Here is a 21,645-nt window from a genome sequence, read left to right as displayed (position 1 = left end):
CAGGCTCAACACTGAAAGAGGCTGTATTGTAGCTACGAACCTGCACCAACCGCCGGTTCTGATGCCTAAGCCTGGATAGAGACAGGCAACACCAAGTAAAGTAGAGGTTTTAATAGAAAGTACAGAAATTAATTCAGCTCACCACGCCATTGTAATCATGACGGCGATTGGTCTCTGCTATATACACTCACCGGCCACTTTATTAGGTACACCATGCTAGTAACGGGTTGGACCCCCTTTTGCCTTCAGAACTGCCTCAATTCTTCGTGGCATAGATTCAACAAGGTGCTGGAAGCATTCCTCAGAGATTTTGGTCCATATTGACATGATGGCATCACACAGTTGCCGCAGATTTGTCGGCTGCACATCCCAAAGATGCTCCATACAAGGCAGGATGGATCCATGCTTTCATGTTGTTTACGCCAAATTCTGACCCTACCATCCGAATGTCGCAGCAGAAATCGAGACTCATCAGACCAAGCAATGTTTTTCCAATCTTCTACTGTCCAATTTCGATGAGCTTGTACAAATTGTAGCCTCAGTTTCCTGTTCTTAGCTGAAAGGAGTGGTACCCGGTGTGGTCTTCTGCTGCTGTAGCCGATCTGCCTCAAAGTTCGACGCACTGTGCGTTCAGAGATGCTCTTAGGCCTACCTTGGTTGTAACGGGTGGCGATTTGAGTCACTGTTGCCTTTCTATCAGCTCGAAACAGTCTGCCCATTCTCCTCTGACCTCTGGCATCAACAAGGCATTTCCGCCCACAGAACTGCCGCTCACTGGATTTTTTTTCTTTTTCGGACCATTCTCTGTAAACCCTAGAGATGGTTGTGCGTGAAAATCCCAGTAGATCAGCAGTTTCTGAAATACTCAGACCAGCCCTTCTGGCACCAACAACCATGCCACGTTCAAAGGCACTCAAATCACCTTTCTTCCCCATACTGATGCTCGGTTTGAACTGCAGGAGATTGTCTTGACCATGTCTACATGCCTAAATGCACTGAGTTGCCGCCATGTGATTGGCTGATTAGAAATTAAGTGTTAACAAGAAGTTGGACAGGTGTACCTAATAAAGTGGCCAGTGAGTGTATATATTTAATCAGATCTTTATTTCTGTAACACATTCTATGACTAAGGGCACTGTGCACGCCAGAAATGTGTCAGGTGTTGTTTTAACATTTTTTAATGGATTACAAATAAAATCAACCTTTAAACTATCTGGATGGCAGTGCTGGAATATACTCCTTCCCCCTCTTCATGGAGGCTTTATTAGATGGTCCGTCCCCTTCCTCATATACAGGGACCTGATTTTGTGACAACAATATATACTTATTACAGGTTCTTCTCCTATACTTGTTAGTGCAGCTTTCGTCACAGACTACTTATCTCTCCTGTTCTCAGAATGGCTGTGGATAGAGGACTGTGGGACCAAACTTGTCCAACTAAAAACACTATACACGGTAAGTTGTTTATCAATTTTAGGAAGCTAACCAACAGATCTGGTCACATGCCCATCAGTTGTGCAGCCTGTGAAGAAGGCAGAACCTGTAATACTTACACATTAGTAAGTGCCACAAAATCAAAACTTGTTAAAATATTGAAAAAGTGACCAGCCCCATGAAGAGAGGTAATTGTAAGGGAGCTATTAGAAAACGCTAATAGTATTTTCTAATTTCAGTCTTTTCTAGTATTACAATACAATTTTCATTTTAAAAAAATTGTAAATTAAAAACTAAAGAAAAATAGATTTGTGCATTAATATCATCTAAAAACATACAGTATATACATAGCATATGTTAATACATGTCATAAATCATAATAAAATAAATGGTTACATATTGTGTTGTCAGGTTACCTCTTTATGTAAATGTAAAGTTCTGTTCTCAGACTGTTAAGACTGGCAGCCCGGTAACACAAGGTACAAAAATTTTTAATTAAATTCTAAATATTCCAACATATCAAATAATGAATCACTTTACCACATTGTTTAATCTTTGGAATCACTTGTACCAATAAAGCTCAATAAATGACAGCAATTTGTACAGAAATAACAGACACGTTGAGTTTGAGTTGGTATACTGTACATGCAACATATAAACGCTGTGGAGACACGAGAGTCAGTGGGTGCTCACGTCCGCTGGCCCGGCTGTCTTTAGAAAGATCGCATGGACTAGGGCTCACCCCACTGAACATCTGCACTCCTTTCCTGTGGGCAGAATACTACTCAGATAACACAGGGTGAGGGTAAAAATGTGTGTCAATACTTTTTGAACCACCAACAGACAATAACATATGGTATATTCCCAGCAATTACATAAGATTTTGCTGGGACTCACTGAGAATTAGAGCATTTGTGACTTTTTGACTTCCAGGGCCCACTACCTCCACCAGTGGCACACTGCTTTTGGCGGGCAACCACAAAGAGGAAGTAACAGCAAGCTTAGGAAGCTGACATAGTCCATTGAGGTATGTGGCCAGGTGACTTGATTGTCCCAACCTGGATTCTCCAAACAGTTTTGAAGGTTCAGTAATGGTCAATGAAGCAGTATTCCTCCAGCTAGGGCAATGGTCCCTTAAGCTGACATCCTGTGGAGTCAAATTTGTATTCCTCCGGTTGGAGCCATGGTATTGTTCACAACTGTCCTTCAGGCCATCATCCACAGGTCAAGGGGAAGGTGGGATGAGGTCATGTCTCATTGTTTGGGTATTCAATGAATCTGCATAATTTGTCCTTGAGTGTTTGCAGGTCAACAAGCTGCATGGACTGATACAATGGGTAATCAACATATTAGCAAACATCGAAAAATGGATAAGGACACCGCGCTAACTAGATATAGACACAATCAAAGGAGTGGGTAAACATATGACTAGAACTATAAATAGAAGTTGACCAACAGTGGAGGCAGCCTATAGGAAAGGCCGTAACCAGCAGAAATATCAACAGTAAAGAGGCGTAGCACAATGAGGATGTCAAAAAATGCTAATAAATAGATGTTCACAAAGCCAGCAAATGCCTCCTATTGCCGCAGTCTTGCATATAAGAGAGAAATCTCAAAAGGGAATATAAATGTGTGGCAGATATATAAAAAATATAATTAGCAAACCGCACACCTACTGGTAGTGGTATGACTGCAGTGGAGGTGCTGGCGCTGTGCTGAGGTAGATCGGAGCGGGATCACCAGCGGTCCGGGTATCCAAAGATATGAAGTCCGAAAAGGCAGCGTGGGGCAGCAGAGACACCTGTTGGTGTGGGGAGCGTCCTCCCTGGTAAGTGCTCAACCGCCACGTGCCTGGAGCGCCGCTAGCCGGCACACGTGGACCGGAAAAGAGCCGCTGCAAGGAGCGGTGAAAGAGAGAGGGAGCGGCCTATTCTGGGTGACGTCACCTAGATAGAGAGGTAAGGAGCAAAGGACGGATGCCGCACAGGACCGAATTGCCTACGCGTTTCAAAGGTCTCCGGACCTTCTTCATCAGGGCTGAAGGTCCCGGCAGTCTCATGCTCCTTATATAGCCACTGATGCTCCAGAAAAAACGCACAATCCGCACCTCCATTTGGAGAACTGCAATGCTGAGTTAAAAGCTACATAGATGTGAATAGGGAGAATACATAGGTAGCTCAATGTATGGAAAATAGTACACTGTGCAAAATATCGGCAGGATGTGCCCCTAACTAAAAAGATCTTTATTAAATTATGTTAAAAGCACATAAAAAACACATAAGAAACGAGGACTTAATTAAAAAACACGCAAGAGCCACCCTACATGTTGTGAGATAAATAGACAAAAACGATAAAAGCAGATAATATACAATATAAAATGAAATAAAATAAAATGCGGCCCATATAGACCTGGGGGAACTCAATAAACATGGGATGGGGTGGGGTAAGGGCACCAAAGAGGGAAAGGTGAAAATATTAAATAATAAATAAAGAGGGAGCTATTAGGGAATATATTTATTCAAAATATATTGAAAACCAAAACTTAACTGAAAGCATATAGCTCAACCTCATGATTCAAGCCTCTAGGGGCTAAACTATCAAGCATAAAAATCCACTTGGATTCAGTGCGTGACATTAATTTGATGTAATCGCCTCCCCTCCAATTCCTATGCACCCTCTGAATGCCGCAAAAAGTCAGTCCTCTCGTTGACCGCCCATGATGTTCTTTGAAATGTCTCGACAGAGGATGGCCTACAAAGCCTTTTTCTATGTTGTTGAAATGTTCCTTGAGCCGGTCCATAAGTCTACGTTTAGTCCGGCCCACGTAGGTTTTATCGCAAGGGCATTTAATTAAGTAGATCACCCCCGATGACCAGCATGATAAGCTGTCCTTAATTGAAAATTCCCGAGTGCCCTCTGAGCTGTAAATTTTAAGTTGTTTAATTTTCCTAAAATTTGTACGTACACAGCAGGAACAGGTACCACAAGGTGTAAAACCCGGATTTTTTAGGAGTGTTCTTTTAGTGGAACCTTTTCTAGTAGTTGGAACTATAATATTTCCAATTGTTTGTGATTTCCTAAAAATGAACCTAGGGTGTTGTGGTAATAGTTTACCTATAACTTTATCTAATTGGAGGGTTGGCCAATGTTTGCGTATAATCTTAGTGAATTGTTTGTACCCGTGATGATACTGCGTAATGAGGGGTAGTTAGTGGATTTGTTCTGTGATGCCCCCTAGAGTGGGTGTATTCCTAGTTTTATGTATAAGGGGGTCTCTAGGTGTTTCATGTACCTCTTTGTTGGCTGCCTCAATTAAATCTTTAGGATAACCTTTTTCCAGGAATTTTCCCGCCAAGTACTCAGCCTCAGTTTCATAGTCCTGTATTCTAGTACAGTTCCGTCTTAATCGAGTGAATTGACCTTTAGGAATATTGGTCAACCAGACGGGAAGGTGGCAGCTGCTTATGTCAATGAAACCATTAGAGTCCACCGCCTTACGATGGCATTTGGTTAGCACTTGGTTCCCTTCAATAAAAATACTCAGGTCTAGAAAGTTGATTGCCGTTTTACTGGTGGTAGCCGTAAATTCCAGCCCAAAGTCATTAACATTAAGTGTGGCAATAAATGCATCCAAATCATGTTGGGGGCCATTCCAAATGAACAGTACGTCATCTATAAAACGTTTCCACATTACCAACCCAAATTAGGGCTATTGGTGAGTTTGATGTGTAGCTCCTCCCATTTAGCTACATATAAGTTCGCATAACTGGGAGCGAAGCGGGTACCCATGGCCGTTCCCCATGTTTGAAGGTAGAACTGGCCATCATAAACAAAATAATTGTGTTCCAAAATAAACAGAATACTCTCAATAATAAATCTGATCTGAGTGTCCTTATAACTATCCAGCTTATTCAAATAGTATTCTGCCGCTTCACATCCTTTTGAGTGACTTATCACTGTGTAAAGTGACTTGATGTCGAGTGACCCTAAAATGAAACCACTCTCCCAACGTATCATTTCCAATAATTGGAGCACATGGCTGGTGTCTTTAAGATAAGCCGGGACGATAGACATACACTTCTGGAGATGTGTGTCAACATAACGTGATAGATTTGATGTCAAACAGTTGACACCTGAAATAATAGGTCTACCTGGTGGGTGCGTTACGTCCTTGTGCACTTTAGGTAGGTAATAGAATACTGCCGTACTAGGGTTTTTATTCAGGATGAAATACGGCCTTTCCTATAGGCTGCCTCCACTGTTGGTCAACTTCTATTTATAGTTCTAGTCATGTTTACCCACTCCTTTGATTGTGTCTATATCTAGTTAGTGTGGTGTCCTTATCAATTTTCTATTTTTCCTGTTACCACATGACAGATTTAGCACAGTAGCTGTCTAGGCACCTGCAGCTCTCTAGTGTATCCCCCTGGGAGCGCCGGTGTGCTTTTTTCCTTCCATATTAGCAAACATCAATTGTTCCATTAACCTGCATCCCTGTCCTCCAAGGATATCAACACAATAAGCTGCAGGCAGCAAACATCAATTCAAAAGTCATCATATGACTCATATGAACAATGGCTCATGTCTCCTGACCTGCCTAATTAAGAATAAATGCAGTGTCGTCACAAACGCATGTTCACATTGGCCATAAAAAAGACAAAATCTACAAGAAACAAAATGAGCTTAAACCCTGCTGTATCTAAATAAGTAACAACAAAAGTGCATCTAAATAACATAGGGTTCTAATTAACACTGTTTTTGATCAAAAATAGCATAAAGGCCATCCCACCACAGCAAGATGACCCTATTCTGGACAGTCCCGAATAGGGTCACCTTGCCGTGGTAGGATAACTTTTATACTGTCTTTGATCAAAAACAGTGTTCCTAAGAACCCTATGTTATTTAATTGTACTTTTGCTTTTTACTTATTTAGTTACAGCAGGGTTTATGCTCATTTTGCTTCATGTAGGTTTTGTCCATTTGTTCTGAAATGTAAGTATAGAATGTTGTACACATATTAGTTCTTAATGATTTTGTGTTTCTGACTTTCTTTTCCTGTTGCAATTTTTACTATTTTTCTATGAATAAACAGACTTATTTTGCATGGATAATGTTTTGTATAGTTAATTGGACACAACTGATCATCAGTTGTATCATAAGTTTAGTTCATAATGTAATGAGTGAAAAAGATATGAACGTAGTGTTTTCTATATTGTTACAGTGTTTTATTGTGTAAAAACATGCTAAAATACCAAATTTTCCTAAGCCCTTAACACGTTCCCGACATATGTTGTATAGTTATGTAATACGCCGGCTCCCTGACTTTGACTTTGATAATTATTAGCCATCTGCCTGTTAAGGAAGAGTCAGACAGACAAATTATCTCGGACGAGAATCGCAACACAATTCTCAGACTGGCTGTCAGCTCTCCAGAAGAATTAAAAAAACAAAGAAAATGCACATTTGGTATCGCTGCGTTCATAAAAGTCTGATCTATCAAAATTGAGAATAAAAAGACACCAGGATTATGAGTTTTCAACCGCCACAGCACTGCAATAGAATGCAATAAGAGGCAATCAAAATATTGTATCCACCTCAAAATCATATCAATAAAATGTTAGCCCACAGTGCAAAATATAAGCCCTCATACAGCCCCATCAACCAAAAATGTAAAACGTAACTGGTCTTGGAAAATGGAAACACAAGCAACTTGTTTTATTTGCTTTTACAAATTTCCCTCCAAATTTTTAACCACTGAAATAAAAAATAAAAAAAACTATGCATGGTTGGTATGTGCATTATTGTACTGACCTGGGAATCATATTGCTAGGTCAGTTTTACCATATAATGAACATGGTGAGTAAAAAAAAAAATTGCAGGAGTGTTTTCATATTTTGCCACACTTGGAACTTTTTCACACCTTCCAGTTCATCATATGATAAAATAAATTGTGTCATTCAAAAGTACAACTCACCCGCATTAACTAAGTCTTCATATGTCTATCTGGACAGAAAAATAAAAAAAGTTATAGCTTTTGGAAAAGAAGAGAGGGCTGCTATGATGTTTCCCATACAGTAAACACACGGAAAAAGAGGAATTCTTGCTCTTTGGTTGCACACATGCAGAAATAGCATTTAAAATCATACTCCAAGATGAAAAATAATTACATACTGTAACTATATCTAATTACTTTACATTTTGGTTAGAGTTTTGTAAAATATTAGAAAATACTTGCTGTAAAGAAATGTAAATCTAGAAACTGTTGATGACAGAAGCCGCCGACCATATGTATGTACCGTGTGATAATTATTCGTGTATGTGCGCTCTCATTTGCCTTGAAACTGGAAGAGGAAGCAGGAAGAACAAGAACATGAAAGTGTATTTTCAGCAGAGCGTATAGGAGTGATGCGGCACAGCGTCTGAAGCCAGTGCAGAAAAGAAGTGTACTAACAAGGAATAGTGTAATAAGAATGGAACTGTGAATGACTAATGTATAAAATAAAGTATGGCGTTAATTACACAGGCTTTTATCCTCTACATTTGGAGAATCTCAATATTGCATTTTTTTCATGCTGTGACTTTTTTTTGCCTGTAATTCATTACGAAAAACTAAGATTCCTGAGACTGTTGTTTTTATTTAGGATTACATCTGCAGACATGTAAGTTTATCATTAATTTATGTTCTTTTGGGTAGACATTCACTTTAAGTATACATTTTAGGTGGATGTTATGTATAAAACATTATGTATCATACAATATTTTCAAAACTTGCAATATTTGAAAGACAAAGTACAACTCCAGAACACAGTGCCTCACATATGAAAATGAGTGCAAGCAAAATGTGAGATTTCTGCCGATATTAAATATTTAGATAAATGTAAAGTAACACAAAGGTCCTCTCCTCACTCCCCGCACCCTGTCTCCTACCTGCCGCCTCTCCATGTAAAGGTTGTCACGTTGTGAAACTTCAATAAAAGGACAATCTATTATTGAGCAAGACCTGGGTGAGTGCCACTTTTTCTTTTTGTATCAAGTTTAGATAAATGTGCTCATCTCCTGAGTCCTGACCAGCCTGAGCATTTCATTTTATTCTAACGACATTATATTGTGAAAAAAAGAAAAAGAAACATGAAAAGCTTTTGTTTAGTTGTACTTTATCCATGTACAATCATAGGATTTTGTGACATTTGGTTGTGCGTATGCTGGATGCACACACTTGAATAGTATGGCCATTATACAGTACAATGAATAATTTTACATAGCAGTATGCATAAATTACTCTGCCATAATGTACACTTAATAAAATGCATTCTTACACTATATGTATTTAACAATTGTCTTTTATGAAAATAAATAATGGTTCTATGTAGGGTTGAGCGACTTTCATTTTTTTAAGATCGAGTAGGGTTTTGGGAAACCCGATTTTGTCCAGAGTCGAGTCGAGTGCAGTCGGCCGATTATCGCTAAAAGTCGGGGATCGACCGAAACACGAAACCCAATGCAAGTCAATGGGGAAGCATAGTCGGCAGTGAGTGGAGGCCAGGAAAACACCTACAGTGCCCATTTTAATGCCAAAAACATCCATTCTTGTTTCTGAAGCTTGCCAATCTTAATTAACTGTATAATAATAGTTGGGCATAGGGAATTGGGGGAAAGTTGTGGGGGGAGTAGGGCTGGCTCAAGTTTTTCGTGGGCCCAGGAAAATGCGGACTACGTCACGGCGGTGTTGCAGGGAAACGTAAGTATTTAAAAGTTGCAAGTGCTGTGATCCTGAGCAAGCAGGGGGGGCCCACTCGTTCGCATTGCCACTGGCACAGGGCCCCTCAAAGTACGGCGGTGTGTTTGCATGGCGGGGGCGCCTCCCACCAGCAGCGACACTTTTGCGTACTCTGAGGGGCCCTGTGCCAGTGACGTCGCCAACGAGTATGCCCCCCCACCTGATGAAGGAACCTGCACTTTCATCTGCACCTTCCTCTTTGTCCCTGTGTAAGGTGGTATAACATGCGGGAAGGGGAACCTTACTTTCAGCAGGGTCAGATTCTGGCTGTGTAGAGTACAAGGGGAATGTAGTGGTCTAGGTCAATGTACCAGCAGACTCATTTAGCAGTGGCTGGGCAATGGGCAGGATGAGGAGGAAACAGATATAGGGCCAAAGAATAAAGTAGGCTACATGCAGTTCAAAATTGGTAACAGGACTAAACAGGCGGCATTGCTTTGTTCAGTGGAGTAGCAAACCCAAGAGCAGCAGACACTGTTTCAAGGGCCTAACCACACTAGTAGGCCAAATGCAGTTTAATATCTGATAGTATAGGGCGAAAGCCAGAATGTGAAAGCTCAGCTTTGTTCAGTTGAGGACAACACCAGGGAGGGGCAGACACCTTTAGTAGGCCGGAAAAGCCTATTGCATTTTTTAAAATGGTAATTTGGAGCAGAAGGTTGAAGCTCAGCTTTATTTAGTTGAGGACAACACCAGGCAGGGGCACACAGACAGACACCTTTAGTAGGCCGGAAAAGCCTATTGCATTTTTTAAAATGGTAATTTGGAGCAGAAGGTTGAAGCTCAGCTTTATTTAGTTGAGGACAACACCAGGCAGGGGCACACAGACAGACACCTTTAGTAGGCCGGAAAAGCCTATTGCATTTTTTAAAATGGTAATTTGGAGCAGAAGGTTGAAGCTCAGCTTTATTTAGTTGAGGACAACACCAGGCAGGGGCACACAGACAGACACCTTTAGTAGGCCGGAAAAGCCTATTGCATTTTTTAAAATGGTAATTTGGAGCAGAAGGTTGAAGCTCAGCTTTATTTAGTTGAGGACAACACCAGGCAGGGGCACACAGACAGACACCTTTAGTAGGCCGGAAAAGCCTATTGCATTTTTTAAAATGGTAATTTGGAGCAGAAGGTTGAAGCTCAGCTTTATTTAGTTGAGGACAACACCAGGCAGGGGCACACAGACAGACACCTTTAGTAGGCCGGAAAAGCCTATTGCATTTTTTAAAATGGTAATTTGGAGCAGAAGGTTGAAGCTCAGCTTTATTTAGTTGAGGGCAACACCAGGGAGGGGCAGAAGCCGTTAGTAGGCCCTAACCACCATTTTTTTTTTTTAAAACCACTTAATGAGAGCCGGAAGGTTGAAGCTCAGCTTTATTTAGTTGAGGACAACACCAGGCAGGGGCACACAGACAGACACCTTTAGTAGGCCGGAAAAGCCTATTGCATTTTTTAAAATGGTAATTTGGAGCAGAAGGTTGAAGCTCAGCTTTATTTAGTTGAGGGCAACACCAGGGAGGGGCAGAAGCCGTTAGTAGGCCCTAACCACCATTTTTTTTTTTTAAAACCACTTAATGAGAGCCGGAAGGTTGAAGCTCAGCTTTATTTAGTTGAGGACAACACCAGGCAGGGGCACACAGACAGACACCTTTAGTAGGCCGGAAAAGCCTATTGCATTTTTTAAAATGGTAATTTGGAGCAGAAGGTTGAAGCTCAGCTTTATTTAGTTGAGGGCAACACCAGGGAGGGGCAGAAGCCGTTAGTAGGCCCTAACCACCATTTTTTTTTTTTAAAACCACTTAATGAGAGCCGGAAGGTTGAAGCTCAGCTTTATTTAGTTGAGGACAACACCAGGCAGGGGCACACAGACAGACACCTTTAGTAGGCCGGAAAAGCCTATTGCATTTTTTAAAATGGTAATTTGGAGCAGAAGGTTGAAGCTCAGCTTTATTTAGTTGAGGGCAACACCAGGGAGGGGCAGAAGCCGTTAGTAGGCCCTAACCACCATTTTTTTTTTTTAAAACCACTTAATGAGAGCCGGAAGGTTGAAGCTCAGCTTTATTTAGTTGAGGACAACACCAGGCAGGGGCACACAGACAGACACCTTTAGTAGGCCGGAAAAGCCTATTGCATTTTTTAAAATGGTAATTTGGAGCAGAAGGTTGAAGCTCAGCTTTATTTAGTTGAGGACAACACCAGGCAGGGGCACACAGACAGACACCTTTAGTAGGCCGGAAAAGCCTATTGCATTTTTTAAAATGGTAATTTGGAGCAGAAGGTTGAAGCTCAGCTTTATTTAGTTGAGGACAACACCAGGGAGGGGCAGAAGCCGTTAGTAGGCCCTAACCACCATTTTTTTTTTATAAAACCACTTAATGAGAGCCGGAAGGTTGAAGCTCAGCTTTATTTAGTTGAGGACAACACCAGGCAGGGGCACACAGACAGACACCTTTAGTAGGCCGGAAAAGCCTATTGCATTTTTTAAAATGGTAATTTGGAGCAGAAGGTTGAAGCTCAGCTTTATTTAGTTGAGGACAACACCAGGCAGGGGCACACAGACAGACACCTTTAGTAGGCCGGAAAAGCCTATTGCATTTTTTAAAATGGTAATTTGGAGCAGAAGGTTGAAGCTCAGCTTTATTTAGTTGAGGGCAACACCAGGGAGGGGCAGAAGCCGTTAGTAGGCCCTAACCACCATTTTTTTTTTTTAAAACCACTTAATGAGAGCCGGAAGGTTGAAGCTCAGCTTTATTTAGTTGAGGACAACACCAGGCAGGGGCACACAGACAGACACCTTTAGTAGGCCGGAAAAGCCTATTGCATTTTTTAAAATGGTAATTTGGAGCAGAAGGTTGAAGCTCAGCTTTATTTAGTTGAGGACAACACCAGGCAGGGGCACACAGACAGACACCTTTAGTAGGCCGGAAAAGCCTATTGCATTTTTTAAAATGGTAATTTGGAGCAGAAGGTTGAAGCCCAGCTTTATTTAGTTGAGGGCAACACCAGGGAGGGGCAGAAGCCGTTAGTAGGCCCTAACCAAAGTTGAAGGCCAAATGCAGTTTAATTTCTGATACTATAGGCCGAAAGCCAGAAGGTGGAAGCTCCGATTTAGACAGTGGAGGACAATTTGAATTAGGGACTGCAGACAGACTTAGTAGGCTGTCCCCTGTGGACCATGCATCCACCACATTAACCCATTGCGCCGTAATGGACACGTAATCTTCCGTGGCCATGCCTACAGGTCCATGCGTCTGTTGTCAGGTGCACCTTTGTACTCACAGATTGCCAGAGTGCATGGACAATGCGGTCTTCTACATGCTGGTGGAGGGTTGGGATGGCTTTTCTCGCAAAAGAAGTGTCGACTGGTTAGCTTGTAGCGTGGTACAGCGTAGTCCATCATGGCCTTATTAATAGTAAATAAAATATATAACTAGGCTCTATGAACTTTTAAATAGGTTCCAGGGGTACACGGGCAGCATTGGTGTGGTCAGTGGAGGAGTATTGCAAGTAGGGGCTGCAGACAGGCTATCAAAGGCCTAAAATAACAAACAGTAGGCAGTCATGGCAGTTTTACATCGGTTACATGGATACACAGGCAGGCACTCCAGGCAGCATTGTGGTCAGTGGAGGAGTATTGCAAGTAGGGGCCGCAGACAGGCTATCAAAGGCCTAAAATAACAAACAATAGGCTCATTGCAGTTTTACAGCGGTTACATGGATAGACGGGCAGGCAGCTTGGTGGTGAGTGGAGGAGTATTTAAAGTAGGGACCGCAGACAGGCTATCAAAGGCCTAACATAAGAAAATGGGCTGGCTGTAGGCACTTTATAATTGGTTCCAGGGGTACACGGGCAGCAGTGGTCTGGTCAGTGGAGGACTAGTGGAAGGAGGGACCGCAGACAGGCTTCAAAGGCCTAACATAAGAAAATGGGCTGGCTGTAGGCACTTTATAATTGGTTCCAGGGGTACACGGGCAGCAGTGGTCTGGTCAGTGGAGGACTAGTGGAAGGAGGGACCGCAGACAGGCTTCAAAGGCCTAACATAAAAAAATGGGCTGGCTGTAGGCACTTTATAATTGGTTCCAGGGGTACACGGGCAGCAGTGGTCTGGTCAGTGGAGGACTAGTGGAAGGAGGGACCGCAGACAGGCTTCAAAGGCCTAACATAAGAAAATGGGCTGGCTGTAGGCACTTTATAATTGGTTCCAGGGGTACACGGGCAGCAGTGGTCTGGTCAGTGGAGGACTAGTGGAAGGAGGGACCGCAGACAGGCTTCAAAGGCCTAACATAAAAAAATGGGCTGGCTGTAGGCACTTTATAATTGGTTCCAGGGGTACACGGGCAGCAGTGGTCTGGCCAGTGGAGGACTAGTGGAAGGAGGGACCGCAGACAGGCTTCAAAGGCCTAACATAAAAAAATGGGCTGGCTGTAGGCACTTTATAATTGGTTCCAGGGGTACACGGGCAGCAGTGGTCTGGTCAGTGGAGGACTAGTGGAAGGAGGGACCGCAGACAGGCTTCAAAGGCCTAAAATAACAAACAATAGGCTCATGGCAGTTTTACAGCGGTTACATGGATACACGGGCAGGCAGCTTGGTGGTCAGTGGAGGAGTATTTAAAGTAGGGACCGCAGACAGGCTTCAAAGGCCTAACATAAGAAAATGGGCTGGCTGTAGGCACTTTATAATTGGTTCCAGGGGTACACGGGCAGCAGTGGTCTGGTCAGTGGAGGACTAGTGGAAGGAGGGACCGCAGACAGGCTTCAAAGGCCTAACATAAAAAAATGGGCTGGCTGTAGGCACTTTATAATTGGTTCCAGGGGTACACGGGCAGCAGTGGTCTGGCCAGTGGAGGACTAGTGGAAGGAGGGACCGCAGACAGGCTTCAAAGGCCTAACATAAAAAAATGGGCTGGCTGTAGGCACTTTATAATTGGTTCCAGGGGTACACGGGCAGCAGTGGTCTGGCCAGTGGAGGACTAGTGGAAGGAGGGACCGCAGACAGGCTTCAAAGGCCTAACATAAAAAAATGGGCTGGCTGTAGGCACTTTATAATTGGTTCCAGGGGTACACGGGCAGCAGTGGTCTGGCCAGTGGAGGACTAGTGGAAGGAGGGACCGCAGACAGGCTTCAAAGGCCTAAAATAACAAACAATAGGCTCATGGCAGTTTTACAGCGGTTACATGGATACACGGGCAGGCAGCTTGGTGGTCAGTGGAGGAGTATTTAAAGTAGGGACCGCAGACAGGCTTCAAAGGCCTAACATAAGAAAATGGGCTGGCTGTAGGCACTTTATAATTGGTTCCAGGGGTACACGGGCAGCAGTGGTCTGGTCAGTGGAGGACTAGTGGAAGGAGGGACCGCAGACAGGCTTCAAAGGCCTAACATAAGAAAATGGGCTGGCTGTAGGCACTTTATAATTGGTTCCAGGGGTACACGGGCAGCAGTGGTCTGGTCAGTGGAGGACTAGTGGAAGGAGGGACCGCAGACAGGCTTCAAAGGCCTAACATAAAAAAATGGGCTGGCTGTAGGCACTTTATAATTGGTTCCAGGGGTACACGGGCAGCAGTGGTCTGGTCAGTGGAGGACTAGTGGAAGGAGGGACCGCAGACAGGCTTCAAAGGCCTAACATAAAAAAATGGGCTGGCTGTAGGCACTTTATAATTGGTTCCAGGGGTACACGGGCAGCAGTGGTCTGGCCAGTGGAGGACTAGTGGAAGGAGGGACCGCAGACAGGCTTCAAAGGCCTAACATAAAAAAATGGGCTGGCTGTAGGCACTTTATAATTGGTTCCAGGGGTACACGGGCAGCAGTGGTCTGGCCAGTGGAGGACTAGTGGAAGGAGGGACCGCAGACAGGCTTCAAAGGCCTAACATAAAAAAATGGGCTGGCTGTAGGCACTTTATAATTGGTTCCAGGGGTACACGGGCAGCAGTGGTCTGGCCAGTGGAGGACTAGTGGAAGGAGGGACCGCAGACAGGCTTCAAAGGCCTAACATAAAAAAATGGGCTGGCTGTAGGCACTTTATAATTGGTTCCAGGGGTACACGGGCAGCAGTGGTCTGGCCAGTGGAGGACTAGTGGAAGGAGGGACCGCAGACAGGCTTCAAAGGCCTAAAATAACAAACAATAGGCTCATGGCAGTTTTACAGCGGTTACATGGATACACGGGCAGGCAGCTTGGTGGTCAGTGGAGGAGTATTTAAAGTAGGGACCGCAGACAGGCTTCAAAGGCCTAACATAAGAAAATGGGCTGGCTGTAGGCACTTTATAATTGGTTCCAGGGGTACACGGGCAGCAGTGGTCTGGTCAGTGGAGGACTAGTGGAAGGAGGGACCGCAGACAGGCTTCAAAGGCCTAACATAAAAAAATGGGCTGGCTGTAGGCACTTTATAATTGGTTCCAGGGGTACACGGGCAGCAGTGGTCTGGTCAGTGGAGGACTAGTGGAAGGAGGGACCGCAGACAGGCTTCAAAGGCCTAACATAAAAAAATGGGCTGGCTGTAGGCACTTTATAATTGGTTCCAGGGGTACACGGGCAGCAGTGGTCTGGTCAGTGGAGGACTAGTGGAAGGAAGGACCGCAGACAGGCTTCAAAGGCCTAACATAAAAAAATGGGCTGGCTGTAGGCACTTTATAATTGGTTCCAGGGGTACACGGGCAGCAGTGGTCTGGCCAGTGGAGGACTAGTGGAAGGAGGGACCGCAGACAGGCTTCAAAGGCCTAACATAAAAAAATGGGCTGGCTGTAGGCACTTTATAATTGGTTCCAGGGGTACACGGGCAGCAGTGGTCTGGCCAGTGGAGGACTAGTGGAAGGAGGGACCGCAGACAGGCTTCAAAGGCCTAACATAAAAAAATGGGCTGGCTGTAGGCACTTTATAATTGGTTCCAGGGGTACACGGGCAGCAGTGGTCTGGCCAGTGGAGGACTAGTGGAAGGAGGGACCGCAGACAGGCTTCAAAGGCCTAACATAAAAAAATGGGCTGGCTGTAGGCACTTTATAATTGGTTCCAGGGGTACACGGGCAGCAGTGGTCTGGCCAGTGGAGGACTAGTGGAAGGAGGGACCGCAGACAGGCTTCAAAGGCCTAAAATAACAAACAATAGGCTCATGGCAGTTTTACAGCGGTTACATGGATACACGGGCAGGCAGCTTGGTGGTCAGTGGAGGAGTATTTAAAGTAGGGACCGCAGACAGGCTTCAAAGGCCTAACATAAGAAAATGGGCTGGCTGTAGGCACTTTATAATTGGTTCCAGGGGTACACGGGCAGCAGTGGTCTGGTCAGTGGAGGACTAGTGGAAGGAGGGACCGCAGACAGGCTTCAAAGGCCTAACATAAGAAAATGGGCTGGCTGTAGGCACTTTATAATTGGTTCCAGGGGTACACGGGCAGCAGTGGTCTGGTCAGTGGAGGACTAGTGGAAGGAGGGACCGCAGACAGGCTTCAAAGGCCTAACATAAAAAAATGGGCTGGCTGTAGGCACTTTATAATTGGTTCCAGGGGTACACGGGCAGCAGTGGTCTGGTCAGTGGAGGACTAGTGGAAGGAGGGACCGCAGACAGGCTTCAAAGGCCTAACATAAAAAAATGGGCTGGCTGTAGGCACTTTATAATTGGTTCCAGGGGTACACGGGCAGCAGTGGTCTGGCCAGTGGAGGACTAGTGGAAGGAGGGACCGCAGACAGGCTTCAAAGGCCTAACATAAAAAAATGGGCTGGCTGTAGGCACTTTATAATTGGTTCCAGGGGTACACGGGCAGCAGTGGTCTGGCCAGTGGAGGACTAGTGGAAGGAGGGACCGCAGACAGGCTTCAAAGGCCTAACATAAAAAAATGGGCTGGCTGTAGGCACTTTATAATTGGTTCCAGGGGTACACGGGCAGCAGTGGTCTGGCCAGTGGAGGACTAGTGGAAGGAGGGACCGCAGACAGGCTTCAAAGGCCTAACATAAAAAAATGGGCTGGCTGTAGGCACTTTATAATTGGTTCCAGGGGTACACGGGCAGCAGTGGTCTGGCCAGTGGAGGACTAGTGGAAGGAGGGACCGCAGACAGGCTTCAAAGGCCTAAAATAACAAACAATAGGCTCATGGCAGTTTTACAGCGGTTACATGGATACACGGGCAGGCAGCTTGGTGGTCAGTGGAGGAGTATTTAAAGTAGGGACCGCAGACAGGCTTCAAAGGCCTAACATAAGAAAATGGGCTGGCTGTAGGCACTTTATAATTGGTTCCAGGGGTACACGGGCAGCAGTGGTCTGGTCAGTGGAGGACTAGTGGAAGGAGGGACCGCAGACAGGCTTCAAAGGCCTAACATAAAAAAATGGGCTGGCTGTAGGCACTTTATAATTGGTTCCAGGGGTACACGGGCAGCAGTGGTCTGGTCAGTGGAGGACTAGTGGAAGGAGGGACCGCAGACAGGCTTCAAAGGCCTAAAATAACAAACAATAGGCTCATGGCAGTTTTACAGCGGTTACATGGATACACGGGCAGCTTGGTGGTGAGTGGAGGAGTAGTGCAAGGAGTGTCTGTCCCAGTACTCCCAAAATATAAATAGATGTTAATGTCTCGCAAAACAACCAAAACAAAAAAAAAGGTGGCATACTTAGGTACAGGGGTGGGCTCATCTGCTGAGTTTCTGACATAGTAATTTGGCAGTAACTATTTAATGGTGCCAATATAGGACACAGACACAGACTACTTTAAGTTGCATCGTAGATGTCTACAAATTTGTATTGTCAGTGCCAGACATTGAATGATGTCAGCGAATAGACTAAAGATTGGTGGAGCTGTGCGACATAATTTTGCATGTGGTAGAGCACATTTTGAGCTGGGGTAGGGGGGAACTCTCTAGAGGCCGGTGGGACCGCCCCAGGGCCCCTCATGTTACAACGGTGTGTCTGACGTTGGGTGCGCACCACCACCGCCAGAGACACTACATTGTACTATGAGGGACCCAGTAGCAATGCCGTCAACCAAAAGCGAGCACACCCACCTCTTCAGACAAACAGCAGTCTCACGGGTGCTTGCGCCAAGTCGCGATACCACGGCCCCGTGTGGGGAGTTTGGCCATTTAGGGAGGTGTAAACATGTCGTATGCTGTACAATCAGCTGCAGCAAATTAGACATTAGAAAAGTAATTCACAGGCAAGAGCCTTTCATAGGAAAGCTAGGTGTCGGCCGGGCAAGGTGGGGCAAAAGATTTCGAAATCCAGTTGTGGTTCATTTTAATGAATGTTAGATCGTCAACATTTTGGGTAGCCAGACGAGTCCTTTTTTCGGTTAATATTGAACCTGCAGCACTGAATACTCTTTCTGATAGGACACTTGCTGCCGGGCAAGCAAGCTCCTGCAATGCATATTCTGCCAATTCTGGCCAGGTGTCTAATTTGGAGGCCCAGTAATCAAATGGGAATGACGGTTGAGGGAGAACATCGATAAGGGATGAAAAATAGTTAGTAACCATACTGGACAAATGTTGTCTCCTGTCACTTTCAATTGATGCAGCAGTACCTGTCCTGTCTGCGGTCATAGCAAAATCACTCCACAACCTGGTCAGAAAACCCCTCTGTCCAACGCCACTTCTGATGTGTGCACCCCTAACACTCCTAGTCTGCTGCCCCCTGGAGCTCGTGTGAGAACGATCACGTGCGCTGTGTGCTGGGAATGCCTGAAGCAAACGGTCAACAAGAGTTGATTGTTTGGTTGCTAATATTAGTTCCAAGTTCTCATGTGGCATAATATTTTGCAATTTGCCTTTATAGCGTGGATCAAGGAGGCAGGCCAACCAGTAATCGTCATCGTTCATCATTTTCGTAATGCGTGTGTCCCTTTTTAGGATACGTAAGGCATAATCCGCCATGTGGGCCAAAGTTCCAGTTGTCAAATCTCCGGTTGTGATTGGTTGAGGGGCAGTTGCAGGCAAATCTACGTCACTTGTGTCCCTCAAAAAACCAGAACCCGGCCGTGACACGCAACCAATTTCCTGTGCCCCCGGGAAAGGTTCGGCATTAAAAATATACTCATCCCCATCATCCTCCTCGTCCTCCACCTCCTCTTCGCCCGCTACCTCGTCCTGTACACTGCCCTGACCAGACAATGGCTGACTGTCATCAAGGCTTTCCTCTTCCTCTGGTGCAGACGCCTGCTCCTTTATGTGCGTCAAACTTTGCATCAGCAGACGCATTAGGGGGATGCTCATGCTTATTACGGCGTTGTCTGCACTAACCAGCCGTGTGCATTCCTCAAAACACTGAAGGACTTGACACATGTCTTGTATCTTAGACCACTGCACACCTGACAACTCCATGTCTGCCATCCTACTGCCTGCCCGTGTATCCTCCCACAAATAAATAACAGCACGCCTCTGTTCGCACAGTCTCTGAAGCATGTGCAGTGTTGAGTTCCACCTTGTTGCAACGTCTATGATTAGGCGATGCTGGGGAAGGTTCAAAGACCGCTGATAGGTCTGCATACGGCTGGCGTGTACAGGCGAACGTCGGATATGTGAGCAAAGTGCACGCACTTTGAGGAGCAGGTCGGAGAACCCAGGATAAGTTTTCAATAAGCACTGCACCACCAGGTTTAAGGTGTGAGCCAGGCAAGGAATGTGTTTCAGTTGGGAAAGGGAGATGGCAGCCATGAAATTCCTTCCGTTATCACTCACTACCTTGCCTGCCTCAAGATCTACTGTGCCCAGCCACGACTGCGTTTCTTGTTGCAAGAACTCGGACAGAACTTCCGCGGTGTGTCTGTTGTCGCCCAAGCACTTCATAGCCAATACAGCCTGCTGACGCTTGGCAGTAGCTGGCCCATAATGGGACAACTGGTGTGCAACAGTGTCATCTGCCGATGGAGTGGTTGGCAGACTGCGTTCTGTGGAAGAGCTGTAGCTTCTGCAGGAGGAGGAGGAGGAGGAGGGGGTGCGAACGCCTACAGCCAACTGTTTCCTAGACCGTGGGCTAGGCACAACTGTCCCTAAATTGATGTCGCCTGTGGACCCTGCATCCACCACATTCACCCAGTGTGCCGTGATGGACACATAACGTCCCTGGCCATGCCTACTGGTCCATGCATCTGTAGTCAGGTGCACCTTTGTACTCACAGATTGCCTGAGTGCATGGACGATGCGCTGTTTAACATGCTGGTGCAGGGCTGAGATGGCTTTTCTGGAAAAAAAGTGTCGACTGGGTAGCTCGTATCGTGGTTCAGCGTACTCCATCAGGGCTTTGAAAGCTTCGCTTTCAACTAACCGGTAGGGCATCATCTCTAACGAGATTAGTCTAGCTATGTGGGCGTTAAAACACTGTGTACGCGGATGCGAGGATAAGTACTTCCTTTTTCTAACCAGAGTCTCATGTAGGGTGAGCTGGACTGGAGAGCTGGAGATCGTGGAACTTTCGGGTGTGCCGGTGTACATGGCAGACTGAGAGACGGTTGGAGACGGTATTGTTTCCGCCGGTGCCCTAGATGCAATATTTCCTCCTACAAAACTGGTGATTCCCTGACCCTGACTGCTTTTGGCTGGCAAAGAAACCTGCACAGATACTGCCGGTGGTGCGGAAAATGGTGGCCTTACAGTGACGGAAGGGATGTTGCGTTGCTGACTAGCTTCATTGGCCGAGGGTGCTACAACCTTGAGGGACGTTTGGTAGTTAGTCCAGGCTTGAAAATGCATGGTGGTTAAGTGTCTATGCATGCAACTAGTATTTAGACTTTTCAGATTCTGACCTCTGCTTAAGCTAGTTGAACATTTTTGACAGATGACTTTGCGCTGATCAGTTGGATGTTGTTTAAAAAAATGCCAGACTGCACTCTTCCTAGACTCGGATCCCTTTTCAGGGATTGCAGACTGAGCTTTAACCGGATGGCAACGCTGTGCTCCAACAGGTTTTGGCTTTGACACGCGTTTTGGGCCAGATACGGGCCCGGCAGATGGAACCTGTTGCGATGTTGATGCCTGCTGCGGCCCCTCCTCCACCTCCGCTTCTGAACTACTGCCGCCTGCACCCTGTTCCCCCAATGGCTGCCAATCGGGGTCAATAACTGGGTCATCTATTACCTCCTCTTCGAGCTCGTGTGCAACTTCGTCTGTGTCACTGTGTCGGTCGGTGGTATAGCGTTCGTGGCGGGGCAACATAGTCTCATCAGGGTCTGATTGTGGATCTGTACCCTGAGAGGGCAATGTGGTGGTCTGAGTCAAAGGAGCAGCATAGTACTCTGGCTGTGGCTGTGCATCAGTGCACTCCATGTCAGAATATACTTGTAATGGGCATGGCCTGTTAAATGTTTCACTTTCTAAGCCAGGGACGGTATGTGTAAAGAGCTCCATGGAGTGACCCGTTGTGTCGCCTGCTGCATCCTTCTCTCTTGTTGTAGTTTTTGCTGAGGAGGACAAGGAAGCGACTTGTCCCTGACCGTGAACATCCACAAGCGACGCGCTGCTTTTAC

At 45.5% G+C, this 21,645-nt stretch overlaps 1 protein-coding gene across 4 annotated transcripts in view; it reads left to right on the top strand.

Moving 5' to 3' along the window:
- TTC29 (tetratricopeptide repeat domain 29) overlaps positions 1–21,645 on the top strand; it is a 349,015-nt gene that overhangs the window by 285,405 nt on the left and 41,965 nt on the right. The window lies entirely within an intron of this gene.

This window comes from Ranitomeya variabilis, chromosome 1 (assembly GCF_051348905.1).
Source record: "Ranitomeya variabilis isolate aRanVar5 chromosome 1, aRanVar5.hap1, whole genome shotgun sequence".
NCBI classification, from domain to species: domain Eukaryota; kingdom Metazoa; phylum Chordata; class Amphibia; order Anura; family Dendrobatidae; genus Ranitomeya; species Ranitomeya variabilis.
The sequence above is the reverse complement of the archived record's forward strand: the minus strand, read 5'-3'. Positions and strand labels throughout refer to the sequence as shown.